The following is a 22682-nucleotide window of genomic DNA, read 5'->3' as shown; positions in this document are numbered from 1 at the left end:
AAGAGTGCAGGTTGGAGCTGGGCTGGTGGAAACATCTCCTCTACAAGGCAGTGTGCTCCAGGGCTGGGCCTTGGCTAAAGGTGACCTTGCAGGGAGGCAGTTCAGCCCACAAGACACCTCTTCGCTTTGCGAAGGCTCAGGACGAGCGCGGGGAAAGCTAAAACTCAAGGGGCTGAGTGCAGCCACGTATTTCCAAAGCCTTGGTGGACGGTACGAGGCTGTGGAGCTGACACTGTCCCAGGCAGCTGAGCACGAGGGGTTGGAGATCCACCATCCAACTGATGGGCCCACGGGGCTTCAACAGGTCTTAGAGCAGATCCTGTCCAGCGCTTAAAAGTTGCTTTAAGATGAAGTGTGCTTCAGCAGTGGTTTTCTCATCTGGGATACTGGCTGTATCAAAGGCATTTAAAACATTTCTTCCTTAAAATATGGCTTTTGAAGCTTCCTCAATGTGCACAGTGGTGCTGCTCCTTCAGGTGCAAGGCCTGGAAGGAAGAGTTTACAACCGATACCTTAATTAAACTGTTATTAGCATTTAGATGGGAAGAATTCAATGACATTTTTTAATAAAATTATTTCTGAAAGGGAGCTTAAAATAGGCACTACAAAATTAATTTCAATTAAACCAATTTCCTTGAACTCAAAAAGGAAAACCTTTGGTTAACCAGTGGGCTGAATAAGCTGAAATCCAGGAACGCTAATATAAGAATTAAGGAAGAGAAAATTGTATTTCTTTGGGTCAAAAGAGTTAGTTATTTTTAATTATAGGATAGCTAGGTGTGGGCATCACTATGGCTGCTCAGGCTCAGCAGGTACCAGCCAGCTGCTGCGCTGGGGACTGGGTCCAGATTGCACAGACTGGGGCAAACGGGCAGAGAAAGCGGCCAGTGCCGCTCAGGGAGGACACGGAGTTTCTTCAGCAAAACGTTGGCTGAAAATACGGGGCTGAGCAGCTCTGGGCAGGACAACCACCCGCGGCTCGTACCGTATTCTGGGAATGGGACTTTGTGCTTTTAATGCCACGAGGCTGCATTAATTCAAAAAATTATTTATTTTTTTAATCCGGATGGCAACAGCAGAGCAAGGCTCAGGTTTCTGGGCAACAGCCTGGATTGCCAACGCAGGAATATTAATGTCCTGTGCCAGCACCGGGCGGCCCGCACGAGGCAGCCCCGGCGGCAGGGCTGGCTGGTCCCCCCGCCACAGACACCCCCTCGGCAGCACCCTCCTGCCCGCCCGGGCACGGGGCTCCTGCCCCGGGGAGGTGCTGCCGGCTGCCGACAGCAGGGCGGCGCCAAACGGCACCGGGGCAGCGGCGGGAGCCCCGGACCCGGGCGCTGGGTCCCCCCGAGATGCCGCCCCGCGTTGCAGCAGCGGCTCTCCCTTGCGGGGGTAGCAGCACGAGGAGATCCATTTCGCGGCTGTTACCACCTGTGTCGGATGACTCCAGGGCTTCCTTTCCTTAAAACGAGGCTTCCCTCGCTGTTTCTTTCCCCCCAAACTCTTAGTAACACGGTTTAAGTTGACTTCAATGCCGGGTTTCAGTCGCACCTTTGTTTCACAGGGATTTGCTCTTTTCCCGCGTGTCTTTGCGCTCCCACGTGGTCCATTTCTGCACAAACCTCCAGTGCGCGGTGCAGACACGCAAGAAGGATCCCTGGGGATGGAAACTGGTCCCGGAACGTGATATTCCCAGCTTGCAGGCACGCTGTCCTCCGAGAGCGTGACGAGAACAGCGCAAACCTGGGGTGTCAAGGCTGCGATGCCGCCTTGCCTTAGGCGTTTGTGAGAGACCAAGAGCGGGGCAGATTTTGGAGAAGGAGGTGGTTCTATCTAAGGGTGTTAACCAACAATTTTTTTACAGTTAGTGTCATCAGTTTGGCACTTACAAATTACTGTACAATATATCGGAATGTACAGTCTGACAGAACCCGATGATGTGCGATCAATATTTTGCTTCGCATTTTAAGCCTCCCCAAGTGCCTTAGATCATGGGATAACGTAGCAAAACTCTTCTCTACCTTCACAGGGTGGCACCTGATTGAATTTTATAAAGGGCAAATAAAAATGCCCGTTATTCTGCCTGCTGCCATCACACTGCTTTCCCTATAGAAGGCAGTCATTCACTTGTTAAACGTGTAAGCAATGAGACGATAACTCTGTAATTTGAACAAGCTGAAGTGATCTCTTGCTTTGGGAGGTGTGAATGAAGTAAACGGAGCCAGGTGCTGGGGATCGGCCCTTCCCACCTCCTGCTCATCAGGCCAAGGTGCCCTGGGCTGGAGGGGAGTCCTGAGGCAGGGGGGAAGCGAGGGAGTGTGGTGTATATAGAGCAGAGCTCGGAGCTAGGGCTGAGCCTGCTGCTTGTCCCAGGAGGTGTGGGAGAAGAGGTCTTGCTCCTGAAAGTACAACATGAAATGAAAGGTATGATTTGGGGGTTTTTTTCTAATTAATTTAGTTTCTGAGTGAGGGCAGAGGGTGGGACAGAGACCTTGTGCTTTCAGGCGTCTTCTCTTGCTTCAGGCCAGTTTTGCAGTGCCTGGTCCAGGGTGGCTCTGCAGGAGGGGGAGCTGGCTGGGTGAGGAGCCCTGTGCCATGCCTGAGGGAGCGCTGGCACTGCCCTGTGACAGTGCAATCTCTCGGTTAAGGACATCACTGTCCCCTTCGCTGCTCTGTGAGGGGTTTGCTCGAGCAGGTAGCGCCGCTTGGAAGCGCTGGAGCTGGCAGCAGCGAGCGTTGGGTGGTGGAAAAGGTGTAGCAGAAGAGTGGCTGCCGAGAGATGGTCGCTGCAAAAGGTGAATGGGGAGGAAAAGTGTAAATCCTGCTGGAGCCCCCGTGGCTGCGGCTGCTGGGGTCTGTGCTGGTGGTCCTTTGGCAGACGGGCTGGCCAGTGCCAGCGTCTCTGGGCCACAAAAGTGCCTCCCCCGGGGAGCTGCGTGCTGGGCTCGCCTGGGTGTCAAGGGCTGCGTGGGGGAGCTGCTCCTCTGTGTTAAGAGTGGGGGGAAAAAAGTAGATGAGGGGAGCAAAAAAAAAAAGTAAGAAGCGCTGGGCTTTTTGTTCTGGGGCACGTTTTCAGTGGCGAGGGCAAGCCAGGATCTGCGGGAGGGGAGGGTGTTTTTCCAGTACCTGTGGTCCTGTCGTGCGCCCGCTGGGTCTAAATGCCATTTCTAGGTAATGTGGAAAAAGCAGTTTATGGTGACTGAAGTATGGAAACCAGGGCTTGCAGAAACCCCTTCACTTCGCTGTGCTGCTGATGCAAACCCAGATCTGTGACTTTGCCTTTCTTTCCCACCCTGTTCTCCCCACATGTGTACATCTGCTTTTTAAAGAAGTGCTATAGCGCGCAGACCATGTTTTGTTATGTGCTTGAGGTGCTGGGATGAAAAGTACTTGGCTTTAACTTCATTTGAATTGCTGTCCTATAAACACCAGCTCAGCACACTAGAAAAAAGTAAGCTTTCTGTGCGTCTTGGCAAGAAAAAAGGTATTTTTGTATGACTTTTGATCTGTGAACATTGTATCTGTGTGAAATGACCGAAGCATGAAATTAAAAATCGTAACAGTTTAACTTGTGTAGGATTTATGTCAGATCTAGGTTTATTTGCTTTAAAACTTGGAGGTTTTTTTGAAGAATCACACCCGCAATTGTTTTATCTGCTTCGTGCTTCTCCTTTGCTGGAGCTCGGGTCCTTCCCCATGGTGTGGGTCAAGGAGCATCCCCGCGTTTGCGTTATCTCATAGCACCATCGCTCCACCAGCTGTATCTGTGCCCTGTACCTTCACTAGGGCTGGGATTGGATTCTGCAGCAACAGTTAATTTTTTCAAGAGTCTGAGATAATTTTAAGGTAGTTCCAAATATATTTTTGTTTTGATTCACAAGGTGGTAAATTTATCTGCTGGTGACTGTGTAGCTCTGCAGCTCAGCCGTGCCTGCTCACAGTGAGACTGAACCTCCCCGCGGTGGCTTTGTGACACGAGCAGACCATCGGTGTAAAGGTTATTTTTTAACCCCAAGTCCAGTTTTGATTTCCTTGGGCCCTTCTGCCCGGAAGGGAAGACACTGCAAAGCTTTCGTAGTTCCAAGGCTTTCTTTGTCTGACCCAAGTATTTCTGCAGGAATGTATCGCTCGTCGATCAGGACAGCTCTAGGTGACCGCAGCGCGGTTTTGACAGCCTTCGGTTTTGAAACTCGCGCTTCACTCCTGCAATTTGCTCTGATTTGCAGCCATAGCTTATGTCTACGCAGGGTTTTTTAAAAGGGATTTAAGCAACTTGCTGAAGCCGGGCCACGGCGGTACCTCCCTTGGCTGGGCAGGCAGACCGGCCGCGGTGCAGCTCGCCGGGGGCTGCGCCCAGGAGAGCTTTGCGGGCTGGGCAGCCTTCCGTGCGCGGCTGGCCCCCAGCCCCAGAGACCAGAGCTACTCTGAAAGGCGAAAAACTTGGTGAACGACACGGGGACCCTGCGATTTCCAGCTTGGGGGGGATGTCGATGCAGCGAGCGCTGCGGTGTCCTGCGAGGGCTGGGGCTGGTGCAGCCGCCTCTGGACGTAGCTCATCGCGAACGGCACCGGGGAGCAGGGAGCCAGTTCCCTCCGCATCCTTGTGGTGCCGTAACGGCCCCTTCTGGGGAAGGGTCTCCTTTGGGCTGTTCCCCGTGGGGACGCAGTGCTGTTGGTGCATGGGTTATGTAGCGCCTTACTGGTCATACTGGTGCTAGTGGCTGCATTTGTGCTGGCTTTGAACGTCCTACCTCTTTTCTTCTGCAGACTGCTTAAAATTGAGGCTGGTCTGTGCTGCTGCGCTCTCAGCTCCTTAAAAGAGCCCAGCCCAGCACCAGGGCCTGACCCTGCGGTCACATCCCCTCCCAGTAACAGCGAGCTCCTCTGCCCTTGTTGTAACTGGGAGCGAAAGACAACTCCTTTACCAAGCGCTGGTCGCTGTGGGGTGCAGAAGCACATGGTGTTCACCTGCTAGTGATAAGCTTTCAAAGTCTGGGTAGATGATTTCGGAACGAGCATCTTAAAAAAACGTACTTTTGCAGCTTGAAGAGCCTGGCAGGTGCCTGCATTTTGGGGAGAAGACTGGTATTAGCTGGTAAGGAGAGTTGTGCGTGCACTGCTGTGTTTGTACATTTATTTGGTTGCACAGGTATTTACAGGCTCCTTATATTTTGGTTTTGACCTGAAACTACTTTTTACTCTTGGGCAGTGGCGTTTTTTTTCCTCAAAGTAGTAAATCAGTAAGAAAAATGTCCTTTGCTTAGCCTCATCCCTCCATCAATATGCTAACCACTTGCTTGAATGAGCAAGAGGGCATTAACTGTAAACCGCCTACTTTTTAAAAAAAATAAAATCTCTGATTTAAATTGATACCCTGGAATATTATGGGCTATACCTCAGCCTAGGGGCCCCGTGCAGGGAAGCAGGGGAGATGCAGGTGGCAGTGGGCATCTGGGGGGAGCCCCCGTAGCACAGCATGTTTGCCGGGCCGGTCACAGCGTGGGGCTTCTCCTGCTCTGCTCTTCGCTGTGGCCAAAGGATCTGTCACTTGTTTAGTGCTGTCACGGGCTGACCAGGAACGTCCGTTTCACTAAGGGAAAGGCTGGATGTGTTGGTTATGTTTTGAAGTGGAAGACACTGTCTGACCTGCCCACGCTTTCATGCCAAACTTGTGGGAAGGGACTTCTGGAGGTGAGAGCCCCATCTCCTGTGCAGAGCGGCTGCTGTGAGCCAGAGCCAGACCTGGTTCACGTTGGGCAGCACGGAAGGTTACTCTGTGTAAGGTCAGGTAAAGGGATTGAAGTAAAATGGTCGTGGGGAGGCTCAGGATCCTTCCTGAGAGTCCTTGTCTCATTGTTTATGATGATTGTGGAATAGCGTTTCCTCCTTGCTGCCTTTTCAAGCTGGTTTTGAGCTTTTAGCACAAACATTTTTAATAGACCCTCACAGCATGACCTCATAGCCTGAGAGTACTGAGAATGTGTTTTTATTTCAGAAATACAGTGAAGTTCAGTGCTACCAGTTCCTGTACAATATACCTCTCCTAATCCTCCTCTGATTTCCCTCAAGTGCTGTCAGTCTGCTTCTGCTACGTGAGAGCAGTTCAAAATCCATCCTTAAAGGTACCAACTGAAAACCTTCCTCCAGCTCCTCGGTATGGGCTCCGTCCATGCAAACCCTTTCATTATTTTTGGCCAACGCCATGTCATTCGTGCCAACCCCCACCTTCCACTCTTTACAGTTAACTCCGATCTAGCACTAACACAATGCTGTGCTGAAGCTCATGCAAAACCCCCCGTTTCTTCAGTCTGGAAACCCGCTGCCCAAAGTCGCTGGGTGGGTTCCCCAGCAGCAGGTCACGCTAAGCACGAGCAGCACCTTGCCCTGCATCCTCCTCTGCATCCTCCTCGCTGGTTTAGTCAATCTTGTGATGAAACTGCCTGTCAAGGAAGGTAATGCTGGGCACTTTTGAACAACCAGAAAGCTCAACCAAAACCACCACCATGGCTGACCAACTTGGAGGCATATTCTAATTAAATATGTTGAACTATGAAGGGTGATTTTTTTTTTGCAGTGTCCCTTGGAGATGTTAATTTCCAGGAATTCGTTGTGTCTCTTTATGGCCTGTACGAAGATGGACACAACTTTCGAGTGATGTGTGTTGCTCAGAGATGCAGGGCCACGGGCTTTCAGAGGCAATAGGTTTAAATCCTGTCTTCACTCTGGAGGGTGTCTCTGTGTCAGTTAATAGAGCTGTTTCCAAGGAAACACCTGAAATCAAGGGCAGCAAGCAATTAAGTGTCTTAATTATATTGGGTGGTGCCCTGAGACCCAAAGCAATCTTGCTGAGGTCTGGGATGCACCCTGGGACGTGATGTGGGGAGAGATGGAGAAATAAACTGTGTAACTTGTAGACAGGGGTAAAAATAATGAATAGAATCCCGTGTAGGTTTGTTAAAGGCACTGCTGGTGCTGGCTTAGTGCCACACAGCATTCGACAAGAACAGGTATTTGGGTAAACACCGGCTATTGGGTTACTAATGTTTGAATATCCATGGTGTGAACTACACACTCTATCTCTGCGGGTGTGCTGGGAGTGAGTTTTAATGAGAGGGGCACAGAATGAGATGCGGGAAGGGATGGCTGCCTTTTAGAAACAAGAGGAATGGAGATTGTGGCCAGAGGGACTGACCGAAGGTCACGCTCTCACTGGAGTCACGTGTAGTTTTGAATGAAAAATTACATGGTCAAAACACGTACGGCTCCCTGGGTGTGCCAAACTCTTCCTGAAGAGCCATTGATTGACAGAGGCTGGCGGTATAAATGATGCTTTGAAGTAGGCGACACTTCAATGAGCTGTTTCTGAGCACCCGGGGGAACCAGACCAGGGGTGGTGGGGCTGGTGCACTTCGGCGTTCTGCCCTGCGTGGGCACCGGGCTGGCTTGGCACTTGTTCCTCTGGCTCTGCAAATAGCTCTCATGCAGTCACGTAGTCATCCAGCATCTTTTACCACCTCATGGAGAGAGACTTTACCCCGTTAACCTGTGCCGAAGGAGGCAGTGAGGCGAGAGGAGGCAAGTTTCACCTTTTTAATGGCATTTAACAGCTGTTTTGTCTTGCAGCGGACAGGAGGTCTGTGTGTAGAGTCTGTGCTTGTGTGTTTAATGAAAATGGCTGTTACTGGACTAAATTTCAGTCTTCTTGAAGGAGTGTGTCAATGTTTTGGTATTTAGAGAAACTCTTTGTTAAAAAGCTGAGTGAGGTCTTGAAATGGGGGGGGGGGGGGGCAAGGGTGAGAAGTTCATCCTTTATCTAACCATGTAGCTGCTCTCTCCAGTTGGTAAACTGTGGAAGAAATTTGGGTTCAGGAAGAAAAAAAATAATTCCATACACTCCACTGGGAGCTGATGTGGAGGGATAGATGCGTCCCTGTGTAATTCAGGAGTGGACTTTGCAGCAGGTCCGGGGACCCACAGGGTGTCCTGGCCACTCCGGGACACCCTGCGCTGGATGGGGCTGGGGTTTAGCTGCCGAAAGTAAAACCAGTTCCATGAGTCTGTCAAGCCAGAAGAAAATATGGAAGGAGATTACGAGGTATTATAATAAGCCTGTGATTGTTAAAATGACCATCGCGAACCCCCCACGCTGCTGTTGGTGGGAGGCAGGGGCAGCACCCTGAGTTCTCCTCCTCTTCCTCCTCCATGCCAGCTTCTCCCTTGCTTGGCTGCAGAGTCAGCCTCGGCTCTGTGATGGGAGCAGGGATTTTCCATAGGATTTAGAAGGAAAAAGTCAGTGACTATTGTTTTTCAACTCCACTGACTGTTTAACACCAAGTACCTTTTGAAGGACTAGAAATGCACTTTTTTGTTTGAGGAAGCATCTGTCCTGCAGCGCTGGGTCCCCTCAGCTCTGCAGGGGCCAGGGAGCTGCAGGAGCTGCACGGATCAGCTGGTAGTGGGGGCTGCGCTGAGCCAGCCATCATCCCTCCGTTAGATTAAGGCAAAAATTAAACCATTGCCAAGGGAAATGACACGATGGACAGAAACTGTTCAATTATCCAAGGAGTGAAATCACGGCTTTGGAGTGCTTTAATACAACTGAATGAGTCGTTGTTAATCCTAGATTTAAAATTCAGAATTTTTAAGCAGTCTTGGAAAGCACTTTATGCCGTCCCATTAGGCTTACAGGGCAATGAAATAACTTCTTTGTGTGCCCAAATGTAAAAAGAAAAAAAAAATCAATTTCTCCTGAGCCAGTTGTCATTTAGTGTTCTCACTTCAGTAACACAGCGCAGGCCTGGCCACGGACAAAGTTAGATTTTTCTGCAGTGTTTGCTCCAGAAGTGAAAATACATTTGTCTCCTGGCTCGCCCTCTGCTCCAGCCGCCACCAAAAGGTTTTCTGCAGTGGAGCAGAGGAAAAGGATTGCCCCAGTGCCATGTGAACAGGATCAGTAGTGTCTTGCACACAAAGGGCTTATTTCCTTGGGCTGGGTTGGGACCAGCACAGCCAAGCCCTGTGGGCTCTGCCCCTCGTGGCGATGGCGCGGTGGGTGGGTGGCTTTGCCACGGAGCATCGGAAAGAAGCTGATGCTTGGCTGCACCCTGGGGCTGTTCTACCAGTCCTGTGGTGCCTCTCCACAGCCCAGATCCCACCGTCTGCACCGCAGGTGCTCCCGCAGATGCGGGTCTGCCTTGAGACCTGCTGGTCATTGCTCCAAACGTGGGGACAAACCGAGCAGACCCGATGCGCTGGTGTTGGGGATGGTCCTGCGGGTGTCCGGAGGGAGGTGGCTCTGGGGCAGGGCTCCTTCCCTGCATGGCGCCGAGCCCCGGGCTGCTCCAACAGCCCTCCCTAGGCTGAGCCTTCTCCTCCGCAGGGCACAGCACGCGTCCCGCGTGCTTCAGGGCTGATGTCTGCGATGATTCAACCCTTTGAACAAATAAGCCCGATATCAGTGTGGTGCGTTACTTGTATTACAGCTCTGCCGAAGAGTCCTGCGAGCAGATCCCGTGGGGCAAGACCCTGTACAGAGAGTAAAAGGAAGCAATCTTTCTCAAAAGTCTCGGATTTGGAGACAAGAAATAGCAAGTAGCTGCAGACATACGTGCTAAAGGGAATTTGAGGAAAAAGTAGACAGCTTTATGTGTTGGCTGGCTGCTCCCCTGCCCAGGTCTGGCACAGCATGTTTCTTCTGGTACTTTCCGTCCCCAGACTATGATGAACTTGCGTGGCATCTCTTTGACGTGGGTGCCTTGGCTGGGGCTCAACGTCAGCCTGAAGAAGTTGTGGAGAAGAATGACCTGGTAGAGCTCACACCCCACCTTTGGGTGCTGCACAGGACCAGCAGCCCGGCTCCCTGGCAGCGTGGAGAGTGAGAAATGGTGGGAATTCACGGGGCAAACCCAGCAATGCGTTACTGGAGCTCGCGATTACAGCTCCCAGAAGAGCCGTAACTCGATTGTGCTGTATAGACTCTAATGCCTTCATTGTGTGCGAGAGGCAGGATGGCCATTGCTGCAGGCTTGTGCATCTGTCTCCATTCCTGAGCTGTTCTGTGTCCTCCTCGAGTGCCCAGTCCTGCAGCTCTTGCTCGGCTCTAATCCCAGTGAGGCAGAAGTTGCCTGCTTTGAGGAGGAGCCGCCTTGCCCTGGTGCAAGCTGCCTGCCCGGGCTCTGGCCAGGGAGCTTTGGGTGAGATGGAGTTAGTGATGGGTGGCATTACTGCCAGCGTGCTCTGTGGGTGTCTGCCTTTCTTGTAAATCTGCAGTGGTCAGAAAAACTTCTCTACACACAGTGAGATCGGCAGAGACGTCCTTTATTAACGATGCGCACCGGGGACCTGGGATCCTTCCCCAAGATGTCCGCCTGCACATTGCAGTCAACAAATATTTATATATTAAATTCATACGTATTCAGTCTATACAATGCATATTCATTATCATCCTCTCAATGACTGGTTCTTCTTTTCTTGCTTTTGGCGCAAATCAGCGCGCAGCCTCTGTCGTGGTCTTCTGTTGTTCCCTTGTGAGTAGGGGGTGTAATTTGGGTAGGTGGTCCGTGAGTTGGAGGTCTTGACCACTCCTCGAATGGACCATGTTTGGTCAAGGAACATGTCCTTGGCTCGCAGGCTCTTGGCTCGTACCTGCTTTGGTCACGATTCAAAGATTATACACAATGGCTACCACCATAAATCCTGTCCAGCAGACATCTGGGACTACAACGCATTATCCTTGTTTCTAACCACCAACAGATCATTGGATAAGAAACACCTTAGGTCTGGGACTTTAGAGGGGTGTCTTAGCAGCATTGGCAATACAGATTTTCTTTTATATTTGATCATTTATTCCATTTGAGACTTATTTTCCCAAAATAATCGTTAGTCTCTTCTGTTAATATCCACCAATTAGAATTCAAATCAAGATGGGGAAAAGTAAGGGGATTTCTAAGCAGTCTCCTAAAATCCTAAATCTGTTGATTTCTGCAACACCTTGGCAAGAGGAACTGCAACAGGATTGCATCTGCAAACTGGTCTTGCACGGCTAACGCGTGTCACATTGTCTTGCAGGCACTGTGCTCCTGCTGTAGTCAACGAGAGACAGCGGCTGCTTCCTCAGTGTGGCTGTAGCTGAGATACCTGAGCTGACCTTGCCTTCCTCTAAAACCTTCTGAACTGTTTGTTGCTGGACACTAGCTCCCTTGGAAACTGGGACCTCTGAGGTCGAGCACTGCCTGTACCCTTCACCCACCCCACCAGGACTCACGGTCACCCACTGCCCTTTGCCACCCTGTAACCACAGCTGGCGCAGGGTGAGCCTGGCAGAAGGGTTTGGAGTTGGCTCCTTGCAGCTGGTTTTTGTGCTGGTCGCCCATCCAGCCCCTGAGCGCTGCCAGAGCACAGTCGGTCCCCACTCGCCTGCAAGCTAGACCAGAAGGTCACTTCTGAACTGCTCTGAACCTGGTAGGGTTTGGGAATGAGCTGCCTAACTCCGGGCTTGCCTGTAAATAAGACCCCTGCATTCAAGCATTCTTAAACTGCTCCTCCTGATGAAGAACGTCAAAAAATATATCAATGCAATACAAAAGTTTTTCTATGGGGATTTTTGATTTGTCTGTAGGGCAAGAAATATAAAACCATAACAAAGCTTTTTTTTATGCTCACACAATAAATTTGTCAACAGAAAACAAGAAATAGCTCTAAAAAAGAATTGTGCTGAGACATGGACCAGAGCTTCTTCTGAACATAGCTACAGTGAAGTTCTTTGCATCTCTCTTACTTTGTCTGTGTATCTCTTGGGGATTATTTTGCTATTGGATTTGTCCCCAAATAATATTTATTATTCTTGTCATAACCACCCAAAAGGCATAAGTGGAAAGTGAAATATAGCTCGCTTCTGAAGTCCTCGCTCTTCACAGCCCCCGCTCCTCTGCTTGCCAGCCTGCAGCTCTGCTTTCTGTCCTGACACCGACTGCGTTGTTGAAGCCTTAAATCTGACAAACCCTCAGGAAGGAGATCGGGGTGCATGCTGCGTCTGGAGCATCAGGAAGGGGAGGTTCAAAGATGACACCAGTCGGTTGATGTGTCTGGTGGGCTCTTGCCCAGTGCAAGCCCTTCCCGTGCCCACAGCCGGTGTGCAGGCTGCAGGTGGGAAAGGTGAGGATGCTCATGCTCGGCCCTGTGTGGCCCCCAGCCCCCGTTGCTCTTGTGGGTGCTCGGCATCCTCTCCCTTCCCACCACACGCTTCCAGACCTGTGTGATGCCACGACCCAGCTACAGAAGCTCACACTAACCCTGTGCTGGTGCATTTGCAGTTATCTCTTGTAATGTAGCTCAGTTTGTTTATTACAACTTTTTTCAGTAGTCTGTGGTGGCAGCATGGACTGGGTTTTTTTGAAGTATTTTAATAGCAGAACTACTTAGCAACCCTTCTGTGCTGTGTCGCTAAAGACAGCGCCGGACTACAACAATGCCGTAAAACCACCCTGTAATCAATACGGTAAGACAAAAGAGCAAACAATTTCTCTTGTATTTGCTTAATCACATAGCATTTCATGCCTGACCTTTAAGTCTTGGGGCTATATTAGATTTAGTATCTAATTACCTGTCACACGAGTGCTATCGATTTAAAATCACGATGCTGAAGTTGGCTGGTTGTCAGGAAAAAAGCTTTTGAGATTGTGTAAGATCGGTACTGGAGAACTCTTCAGGCAAACACACATTTGGACCGAGCAGTATAAAGTCAGCGGGGGAAAGACTTTGCTAAGAGGCTTCTTTCACTCCTGCTGTCGTGTTCTGATGTGGTTTTTTCACCTCAGTTTAAAAAAAATAAAGTGCTTCTGGAGCACAGTGTCATAAGATTGAAAACGTGTCCAGCGGGGCAGGTGACACAGGAATGAGGGCAGACCGGTGACACCACGGTCGCTTCTGCTGAACCACCGCTGGGTTGATGGCAGAGCAGCTCGAGGGCTCCATCCCCAGCGGGCACGGTGCTGGCGTCGGGCTGCATGTCCCTGCAACCGCCCTCCCAGCCATCCCCCACCCAACAGCGAGTGGCAGTGGGGGACACAGCAGCTCTGCTCCATCTCTTCATACAAGTCCAAACCTTTGCTTTTTTTCCCCCAACTCCGCCGCCCTGAAAAGGGATGGATGGAAGGAACCGAAAACGCCTGGCAGTGCTGGTGCCCCGGGCGCCTGCCTCCCCATCGCCGCCTGCTCCTCCCAACCCCGCGTCCCTGCCGGTCTCTCATCACTTTGTGAGGAAGCTGCCAACTTCGGCAGCTGCAGGACACCACCTGCGGTGGGGTGGCTTTCCCCTCCAGATTTCTGCAGGCAGCTTGGCTGCTTTGGGGACCCGTGGGGAGCTTTTCTGTCGCTGCCGCCGGATACTTGAGGCGCTGTGGGTGTGTGGGCTGGCGCAGAGCCGCCTGCCTCCGGCTCCTCTCTGCACTGCCAGCTTCACCCGGGTGCTAAAACAGAGAAACACGTGTCCCATCTCTGGCAGGGCTGACTTCAGGGAGCAGGTACGCAGAGGGGGTGTTCATACCACCCCCATAAAAGCACACTTGGGCGTTGCAGAGAGGCGCTTTAAAGCTTGGAATCTGGGGTATGGTTGCTTTTGCCATGCTGTTGGGTAACCTCTTCAGCATCTGACACCGGTGCTGTCCTCGGTTCTCCACGTTGCCTACCGTAGGGCACCACAGTGACTGTGTTGGTGCGCGTTTCTCATGTTCTGGAAGTCTTCAGGGCCAATAGTCTTGGCGAAGTCACAGAGCTCCGTGCCCTCAGGATGGCTTTTTGTGGATGATGCTATTGCCAAGCGAGGTGAGGAAAAAAGGGGGTTTTTATCCCCCTCAAGGACAGCTGGGAATATTACTGATTTCTCAAGATGATTCTACTTCAGATGTTTGCCCATGATGCATCTTCTAACGATGGACTCTGTATTTACCAGCTTTTATCTTCCACTATTTTCTAGTTCTTTTGACAGGATGCCTGGCTATTTTTGTATTTTTCTGCCTGAATTCTAAGCAGATTTTAATGATGCTTTCACTCTATACTCAACTATTTTACTGCAAGCATTGCACAGAACCCCAAGCAGTCTTCCGTGTTGAAGGAAAATTTCTGTAAAATGTTAGATACATAAAAATCTGCCAGGCTCAAATTTTTTTTGTATAGAGTTTGTTAATGCAGCTGGTCCATAAGGGAAAGCAATTTTTTTGACCCTCATGAGCACATCCCAGGCTCTGGAGCTCAGTATTGGGCACGCAGTGAAGACTGGAGAAAAGCGCAGTGCTTATTTTATCTTTTGCCTTCTAAATTGACAGGAAAAATTTATGTCTGGGAGCAGTTGTGTGCTCCCTCCGACAATTACCTTTCTACATGCTGGGAAGGAAATCAGGCACAAAATGCCCATTAAAATAACAGCGGTTCTCACGCCCAGTTCCCTGGGCACTTCGCTATGCACATCCCAATTCGTGTTCTGTCTCACACACTGAAAGCGTGAGCAGGTCTGGAGCAGGAACAGGAGTTACCCTGAGACCAGGAGCTAATAACCCATTTTTCACACCTTCCACACTGTTTGGGATTTCTTCCCAGGCTGTGGCCAGGAGGACTTAATCTTGCTGACATTGCTCTAGCCCCAACGAGGAATCAGTTAAGGATTTTGTGGTCTCCCTTACCTTCCATCAAGCTATTCTGAAAGTGTGAAAGATGGAAATTGTGTGTGTTACCTGGTCTTCTCCTGTTACGTGCCTGTTAAAAGGACTCAGTGGTGCTGCTTGTAGTCAGATATAAAATACTGATGGCAGTAACTGGTGTTTTAGTACCAAATGGGTGGAAGCATATGGGTAAATAAGCCCAGTGTATACATTTTTTCTTTCTCTTAGTGTTGTGCTTACTTTTGGCAGTAGTTTTCTCTTCTGAAAATACCGCTGGAGAGAAGCAAACGATGTCCCGAGTGCCTGACACATTAGACTTTGCAAGTCCCAAAGGAACCTGCTTTCCCAGCAGCAGCGCACGCGAGTCCAGAGGCGGGAAACCTTCGTTTGCAATGGCTTTGGTGTAAAGTGTCCTTGACGGTCACGTTGCTCAGGACCTATAGGGCTGGTATCACCGGTCCGTGATGGCCTGCCTTACACGAGTAGCTCTTGAATTCCTGGCTGCTGTGGGTGTTTTAGCCCAGGTCTAACGCTGGGCTGTGACGCCCCAGAGTAGATACTTTCTTTTGGGCTGTTTGGTGATTCTATCTGGAAGTGCATCTTCGTATGATCAGCCATTCTGGAAGTTCATCTTATTTGAACAGGCAAACTGCTCAAGAGAAAATGGAACCTACTCTGATTTTTAATAAAACGTGAACAAGGGAGGAGGGAATTCTCGCTCTGTTTAGGTAAAAGACAGTGAGGTCTTCTAAAGGCTGCAGGTGAAACCTTATGCTATGGCTTAAGGTGTTAGACTGACTCTGTGTGTGCACTGGGAGTTGTTTGTACATAAAAATGGAGTTGAGAGAATCCCAGTTGGGTATGCCTTCGCCTTATCGTGCTCTTGGACTGAGCTGTTCAGCCCTGAAGACCTCTCACAGCCTGAGGAGGTAAAGCTATTTCCCTGCGGAGGGGAGGTTTCCTGGGGGTGGCATCCTCAAAGCCTGCCCTGAGGAGCAGAGATGCCCAGCAGAGTCTTCTCCTCAGGTGGGAAAAATTGGGGGTTTTGAATGTCTGTTTGCTCCTGGAGGCTCCTGTTGTGATAGCAGAGAGGAAGGGAATGTGAGGAAGAGGGCTGGATCAAATGCAAATTCAGTATAGTCAAGCAAGAGTTATCCTGATGTCATCCTGATACTGTCATTGACTTCCACTGAGGTTCAGGACGCATGTGGAGTATCATGGGATTTCTGAGATCTGTTAGAAAGGGTGAGCATGGGAAACAGCCTTTTGCTACAGCTCCTCTCTCCCAACAGGTTACTAATTCTGGAGCTGGCGGTTTGTTGGGTATAAAATAGCTGTATTGGAAAGTGTTGGAGTAGCAGCAGAATAATGCAGCAAATGGAACTGAAGGATAACTGTAATTAAAGCATTAGAAGACAAAGACCCTTTCAAGTTATTCCAGATGTACCCAGCCCACAGCAAATCAGAGAATTTGGTTGCATTTATCAGCTTTTGTCAAGCTTACTGGCCACGCAGATCCCATTTTGGCAGGTCCATGTGAAAATCTTTCAGTGGTTTGGTACCGCACACTGGGTGGAACAGGGATCGATCTCACCATCACCCACCGGTTGAGGGTCTGAGCGTTGGGCTGGAGTTGGAGGTGAATTTTCTGAAGTAAAAATGTATGGAAAACTCTGATTTTCTGTGCCTGTCCTGCCCTGTGTGGGGGAACACTTGTGTTTCTGATGATGAAGGGGTGGGGATGCCTGTTGGCAGCTGAATTCTGCTTCTTCATCCACACATGGCCCTGCTAATGAGCTGCTCTGCCCTGGGGAAGCTGGCTTTGCTAGGTGAGAAAAGTTTTATTTATTCTCCTAGCCCACCTTGTTCACAGTCTTTCCTGAAAAGAAATTGTCAATCATGCTTAATTGCACTAAATGATGTGTGGCAGATTGGTACAGAAGCGCTGCTTGCTCCAGGCTGAAACGAGCCCTGCAAAAGTGAGCTCTTGCACAGGGATTGCAGATGAGGACCCAAACCACATTCCAGCGGGAGCTACCAAAGCAATTCTGGGTCTTGGGGTAGCCAAAAAATGGGGAGATTATTCCCACATGTTTTGGAGTTCTTTCACAGAAATGTTTTCCTGGTGTGGCATACCCAAAAAAAGCTTTTATTTGCAGAAACAACACGAAGCCTTTGCTTAGCTAGAAGTAAGACTTTAAATTCCTAGCTGATCTATGCAACTAATTAGCAAGTGAAGTAGGCTGAATCCCTGGAGAAGGTGGTTGCTGGCTTCAAGCAATCTCCTGTCAAGGGCATTAGGAGTCATGTCACCTCTTCCCTGGGCTGTCCATCCTGCATGGCTCTGTGCAGAGGCCCCCGGTCTTTACACCTCTCAGGAGCTCACAATTCACCCGAACATATTACCCAAGGTTAGTTATTTTTTGTAGCCAGTCTGCTGAACACCACAAATGTGAAATGATTGAGGAAAATGTGGAACACAAGTAGGTTGATGCAAATGCTCCCCCGGGGGCTCAGGCTCTGTATGATGGGACTGGAGAAAGGCACAAGAGGAGACACACTACACGTGCCTGGTAGACTCGCTCTTTTGAACAATGAGTAAAACATTTCACAACTCAAAGCTCTTGTTGGGGATGGAGGCAAGCTTCACACAAGCAGGGCTCCCCCCCTCAACGCTTACCCTCCTTCTGGGCATGCAGAAGCAACCTGTGATCTTATTGCAACTCTCACCTGAAAGGTTTTCCCAATTTTATGTACAGAATAACCGAAAATCCCCCTTTGCACCAGAAGTCCCGGTGCACTGGAAAGCCACGCTCTGGCCTCGGCAGGGTTTGCATCTCCGCTCCTGCAAGCGTGGGTGTGAACGTTGCCGGGAGCGAAGGGCCAGCGATCGGCTTGTGCCGTGTTTTGGAAGGCTGATGCTTGCAGAGAGGGGGCTGCAGGAGGGTGCGGGTGCTGCCACGGGTGGTGCGGAGCCCAACGGAGGCTGATGGCACTGGCACTGCTGGACCTTGGCCCGCAGCGGGTGTGGAGCTGTAGGGCTGGTGCACAGATGAGTTGATGTTTATGGGTGCCTTGGTGGTCTCTGGTCCCACCTCTACCCAGCACCAGGACAGCTGGATCAGGCTGCTCTGCTCTTGTCCAGGTGATTTTGGGTGTCTCTGAGGATGGAGATCCCATGTCCTCTCTGTCCCCTGTTCCTGAGTTCGGCTGCCCTCCACCTGAACGTGTGCTTCCACATCTCCAACCGGGGGTTCCCATCCCACAGCCTGGCCCCACCATCTCTCCTGTGCCCCTCGGAGAAGGGTCTGGCTCCATCGCTCTGTGCCTGGTGGGCATGGGATTGCTACCGGGACAGCTCTTCCAGCAGGAGCACAGCAGCCACTTTAAATAATAATAATTACCGATTCTCCTTGATGAGGGGTGGTTTTTTTGGTATATGCCTGTAGAGAACACCAAGGTACCTTCTCTTGGGCCTTTTTATTTGGTATCAATCCAAGCTCCCAGCTGAGTTAAGATGCAGCCACTGATCTCGCCATGCTTATAACAGTCTGTATCGTGCCCTCACTACTTACCTTAGCTCCTTCAAGCTGCAGCTATCAGTTAATTCAATCAGGATTGATTAGACAGTCAATGAATAATTAGCAAAGCTATTTGTGCTGCACGCCAGAAAGCTCACTCTCTGTTGAAGGACTCCCAGCACTTGCCGCTATTTAAAAAAAAAAAAAATAAAAAAAAATAAAAAGGATATCATGGCTGAGTTGAGCTCAGTTTCTGCTCTGAGTCCCCCTCCAGAGCATCTCTCGTGATTTCTGTCGGCTCTGCTGGGATATCAGGACCTGAAATCAGGAACCAGCAGCTGTGGCCCTGTGGATATTGCAGCTGGGTTTTTTTTTTTAAGTGTTTTGTCAGTTGTGTTCTTGAAAGTAATAAACCTCCTATTTTAGATCTACCATTTTACGCTTGCAGTATCCCATGAAGGATATCAAGTAGCAGAAAATACCATATTCTGGAAAAGACTCTTACTTCTCTCCAAGCAGAGAAAATAAAACCCTCTAAAATACTGCCTAGTTCAAAAAGTCTGATTTTTCTATACTGAGAAACCATATGTGTTTGGGTTATTTTACACTAAAAACATTCATTTTCCAAAAAGATGGAAAATAGTAATCCCATGAAAAGATTACATGCCTGAGTATATTTTACAGAATCCATAAGCTGGGATCTGGGGTGGGCTGATGCTTTTCTCTATGTGGGCTGTGGAGCAGAAAAAGGCCCAAAGTCAGTCAGTTGCTGACCTACCATCTCCAAAGTGGATCTTGCAAACGTTCCTCTGTTTGACACGGATTTTCTGTTACCAAAAGCCAAGTTTCCTTCCTGAGCTGCAGGACTTTGTACAACCAGAGGCTTTTTTAATCTTCGGTTTTGACCTGCCAGCCTGTGGAGCTGGGCAGCCTGGGCCAGCGCGGATCCCCAGGGCATGCTTCTAATTCCCATCAAATCCAGTTTTGCTGGAGACCTGGCTCCCCCAGAGCCCCACGGGTGTGGGGATGCTGAGACCTGGTGCATGGTTCGACCTGTTTATCCACTGTAAACCAAGCAAACGCTGCAGCTAGCTCACCTTCTGACAGTAACTCACGGAGTTTTCTTTAGCTTATTCACTCCTCTTTCAAAATAATCTTTATTTACGCTTGGCAGTGATCGCAAATATTTGACACACGAGCTGTGCTGCTTGACTGATCAGATCAATCGCATGTTGCTGCTGCTTTTCCCTCACTAGATGTGCACAGGAGCACCTGGAGCATAAATCATTTGGGTTTGATTATACCAAATCCTCTCTCTGTGAACTAGATGTTGCCGCCCACATTAGCGCATCTCTCTGGTTGGCACTTGCTGTCAGTTGGATATATGCCCAGCGCGAACCTGAAACATCCTTTGTGTGGCTGTTATTCCGGTAAAACTGAGTTGCTTGGGCTTTTGTGGGAATCACGTGGAGGAGGGTAATGGGAAGGTGGAGCTGAAGAAGAGGAATCTGTGCTCTGGCTCGGGGTTTATGTTGACTTTGCTGGTCTAAGGCCGTTTCTTGGTTTGCACTTGAAGCCTTTCAAGGTTTCTAGACATTTTCTTATTGAGTCTGGCAATAATTGGTATTTGGAAGAGAAAAACTAAATTCCAGTGGCAGAGCGAGGCAGCTGCATGAGAATCCTGGGCTGGGCACAGCTGAACAAGGAGGCTGGGAGCACTGAGTGCAAGGAACAACTTACCCTCGTGTAAAGACACTAAATCAGGTCCCAGAAGGAGCAGGGCTGTACCAGCGTGATGCTGTGCCTGTGCTAATTAACCAGGTTAATCCTCAGCATTTAATTCAGTAGCGCTAATTATTGTCGGTCCTGGGACGTAGCTGTTCTGCTCCCAGTTTCTGACCCTGTTTGCTCTGCTCTACCCGCAGCTCTAGCAGGGATGCGCTGGGCACGTTCACCGACACCAGCGACCCCTGGGTGGGGACTGGTGGGGCTGCCGAGGTGGGCTCGCACCACCGAGCCGTATTTGCAGGCTCGGTAACCGATGGCGTGCGCCAGCGGCGATGGGGAGTCACCTTTGGGGGAGAAAGGGGAAAAAAAAAAAAAAGGCAAAGGAAAGAGAAGGGAAAGGGGGAGAAATCTTTCCCAGGGGCCGGCCATCTGCTTTCCCCTCAAAATTTCATCCTGCTTTGCTCGGCTGCAGGTTGGCAGCGGTTTCACCCAGAGCAGAGGGTGTCATTTGAAAAACAAATGTGTCTGATGTTCTGGAGATGGGTTAGTTTGGGGACTGGCACGCGAGAACCTGGAGTCAGATGAACAGCAGGTCTCAGGGCTGACAGACTTAAAAATAGCCCCTAACACCCCGCTACCTGTGGTGTTTCCCCCCAGAATAAATGTGGAAAAAAGGATTTTTAATGTGCAGCAGCGCTCGCCAGGGCAGAAGCTGATGTTGCGAGGGTTCGGCAATATTAATTTGTAGTCTCGTCTTCCAGTGCTTCCCACGCGCTTTCCCCAACACTCTGTGTTCCCCAGGAAAACACAGATTAGTGCCTGGAGTTCAAAATGTAATTTGTTGAATTAGGGAGGGGGATCTTGCTGCCTCCTGGTGATGGGGCAGCCACCCGGACCTCCGCCTTGGGCACTGGCGCCGCTGCTTTGCAGCCAGGTCCCATGCACAGGAGGACCTTTTGCATCAGGGCTGCAGAGATGGCTCTTCACCTCCTCAAACAATATCCAATATTCCCTGCTCACCAAGATCAGCAGTACTGTGCCACACCGGGATCGCACAAGGCATCCATAAGGGCCGAAGCATCTTTCGAAGAAATAGTTTCCTAAGGAGACTGTTTCCACAACGTTAATTTTTCTTCATTGTCTTTGTAAACGTAGAATATACGTAGAAATATTTTAAGCTCAAGAGTAACCAGCTCTCATAAAGAAATAAACTCATGGCCCAGGAAGAGCGACAGAAATTAGGAAGGTGCCCAAATAAGCAAAGCACCAGGCGTGGTGAAATAAATATGAACGCAAAAAAATCTAGGACTTTGGATTTGCAAACGCTTACGTGCTGGCGGAACTTTAAAAATTAAATCAAGGAAGCCTTAATGTTTAAAGAGCACGTTTAAAATTTAACCTGTGCGTTTCTTTCAGTCATCTGCGCTGCACGGCAGCTGCCTCGCTTAATGCCCAGATGAGAGCGTTCCTCTACCTGCAACCACGTGCTGTTATTTCCCCCAAATGCAACCAAACCCCAAACCAGTCTAACCAGTGGCAGACTGCACTGGGAGGCGGGGTGGGAGGGCTCTGGGCGAGGCGGTCTCGTCCTCCTGGGCTCCCTGGTAAGGCAAAGACGCGCAGCCTGAGCCTGCGGGGATGATGCTGCAAAGGGCTGGGCTGCCGGTGGGCGCTGAAAAGCAGGGCGAGACGTCACCCGGCGAGGTTTATCCACTAAAGCGGGTCACGAGAGGCATTAAGGGTAAGCCAGGAGGGCTTACGCTCGGGTGGGATCAAGCTTGGAGCCTTCCTCGAGAAAAGCCGCTCCTGGACAACACGTGTCCCTGCAGCAGCGGTGCCCAGGGCTCAGCCGCCGCGGGGAAAATCGCCCGGCTTTTAGGAGGACTTAAAAAATAGAAATCCGCCCTGGCACGGTGTGTCTCTGTTTGGTTAACCTTTAATGTGGCAGTGCGCTCCAGGGTAAAAATATGCTTGCCTTAAAGTTTTAATATACACACTGTGTTCTAAGAGGAATGCTAAAGACATGCAAGAGACCTTCCCCCCCAAATCGTGACACTTTCAGCGCTTTCTGTTAAAACATAGTCAAAAAACCACACTTTTCACCCCTGAGCAACTTCCCAAAGAAACAGGCACGAGCGCAAGAGGATCTAACCACGAAAAAGCCTTTAAGATTGTGCTGAGGTATTTATTAATTGATGCACTCACTTGCGTATCAACTTTGATTTGTAAGTAGACGTATTTTTAGCCTGACACCTCCTGGGCTTGTTCACGGTGCTTGCGGAGCTGCTTTGCCATTCAGCAGGGCTTTGTGGCCCTGGATGCTGAGGATCTGCCTGGTTTTTCACCTGGGAGCTTAAGCAAGGAGTTAGGGAGGAGTTTGGACACAGAGCTGTTGCTTGAGGCACCAAAATACCTGCATCCCACGCACAATATCACCCGTGATAAGGCCCAGGTCCTCCAAGGGCTGTGCCGGCCTCTGCTGCAAGGTGAGGTTTGGGGGTGCGGCTTGGGGCAGAGCAGGTGGCACCCATCCCTGCGGGGTGGTGGGGGATGAGAAAGTCCCCATCCCCTTTTCTGTAGCACAGCGTGTCCCTTCCTTGGTCTTACCTCCCCTCTTGCAAGCTGCGCTGTTTCTTCTCACGTTTACAGCCTAGAAGAAATACCCTTTAGCACCCGGCCCGCGGTGTGTACCTTCCCGTTACTGCCTTTGATGCCGCCTCCAGCAGCACGCGGCTCTTCTGAGGTTGTCTTGTACGGAGCCGCTTGGTCGGACGGAGCA

Source organism: Leptosomus discolor, chromosome 5, assembly GCF_034619465.1.
Source record: "Leptosomus discolor isolate bLepDis1 chromosome 5, bLepDis1.hap2, whole genome shotgun sequence".
In the NCBI taxonomy this organism is placed as follows: Eukaryota; Metazoa; Chordata; class Aves; order Leptosomiformes; family Leptosomidae; genus Leptosomus; species Leptosomus discolor.
The sequence above is the reverse complement of the archived record's forward strand: the minus strand, read 5'-3'. Positions refer to the sequence as shown.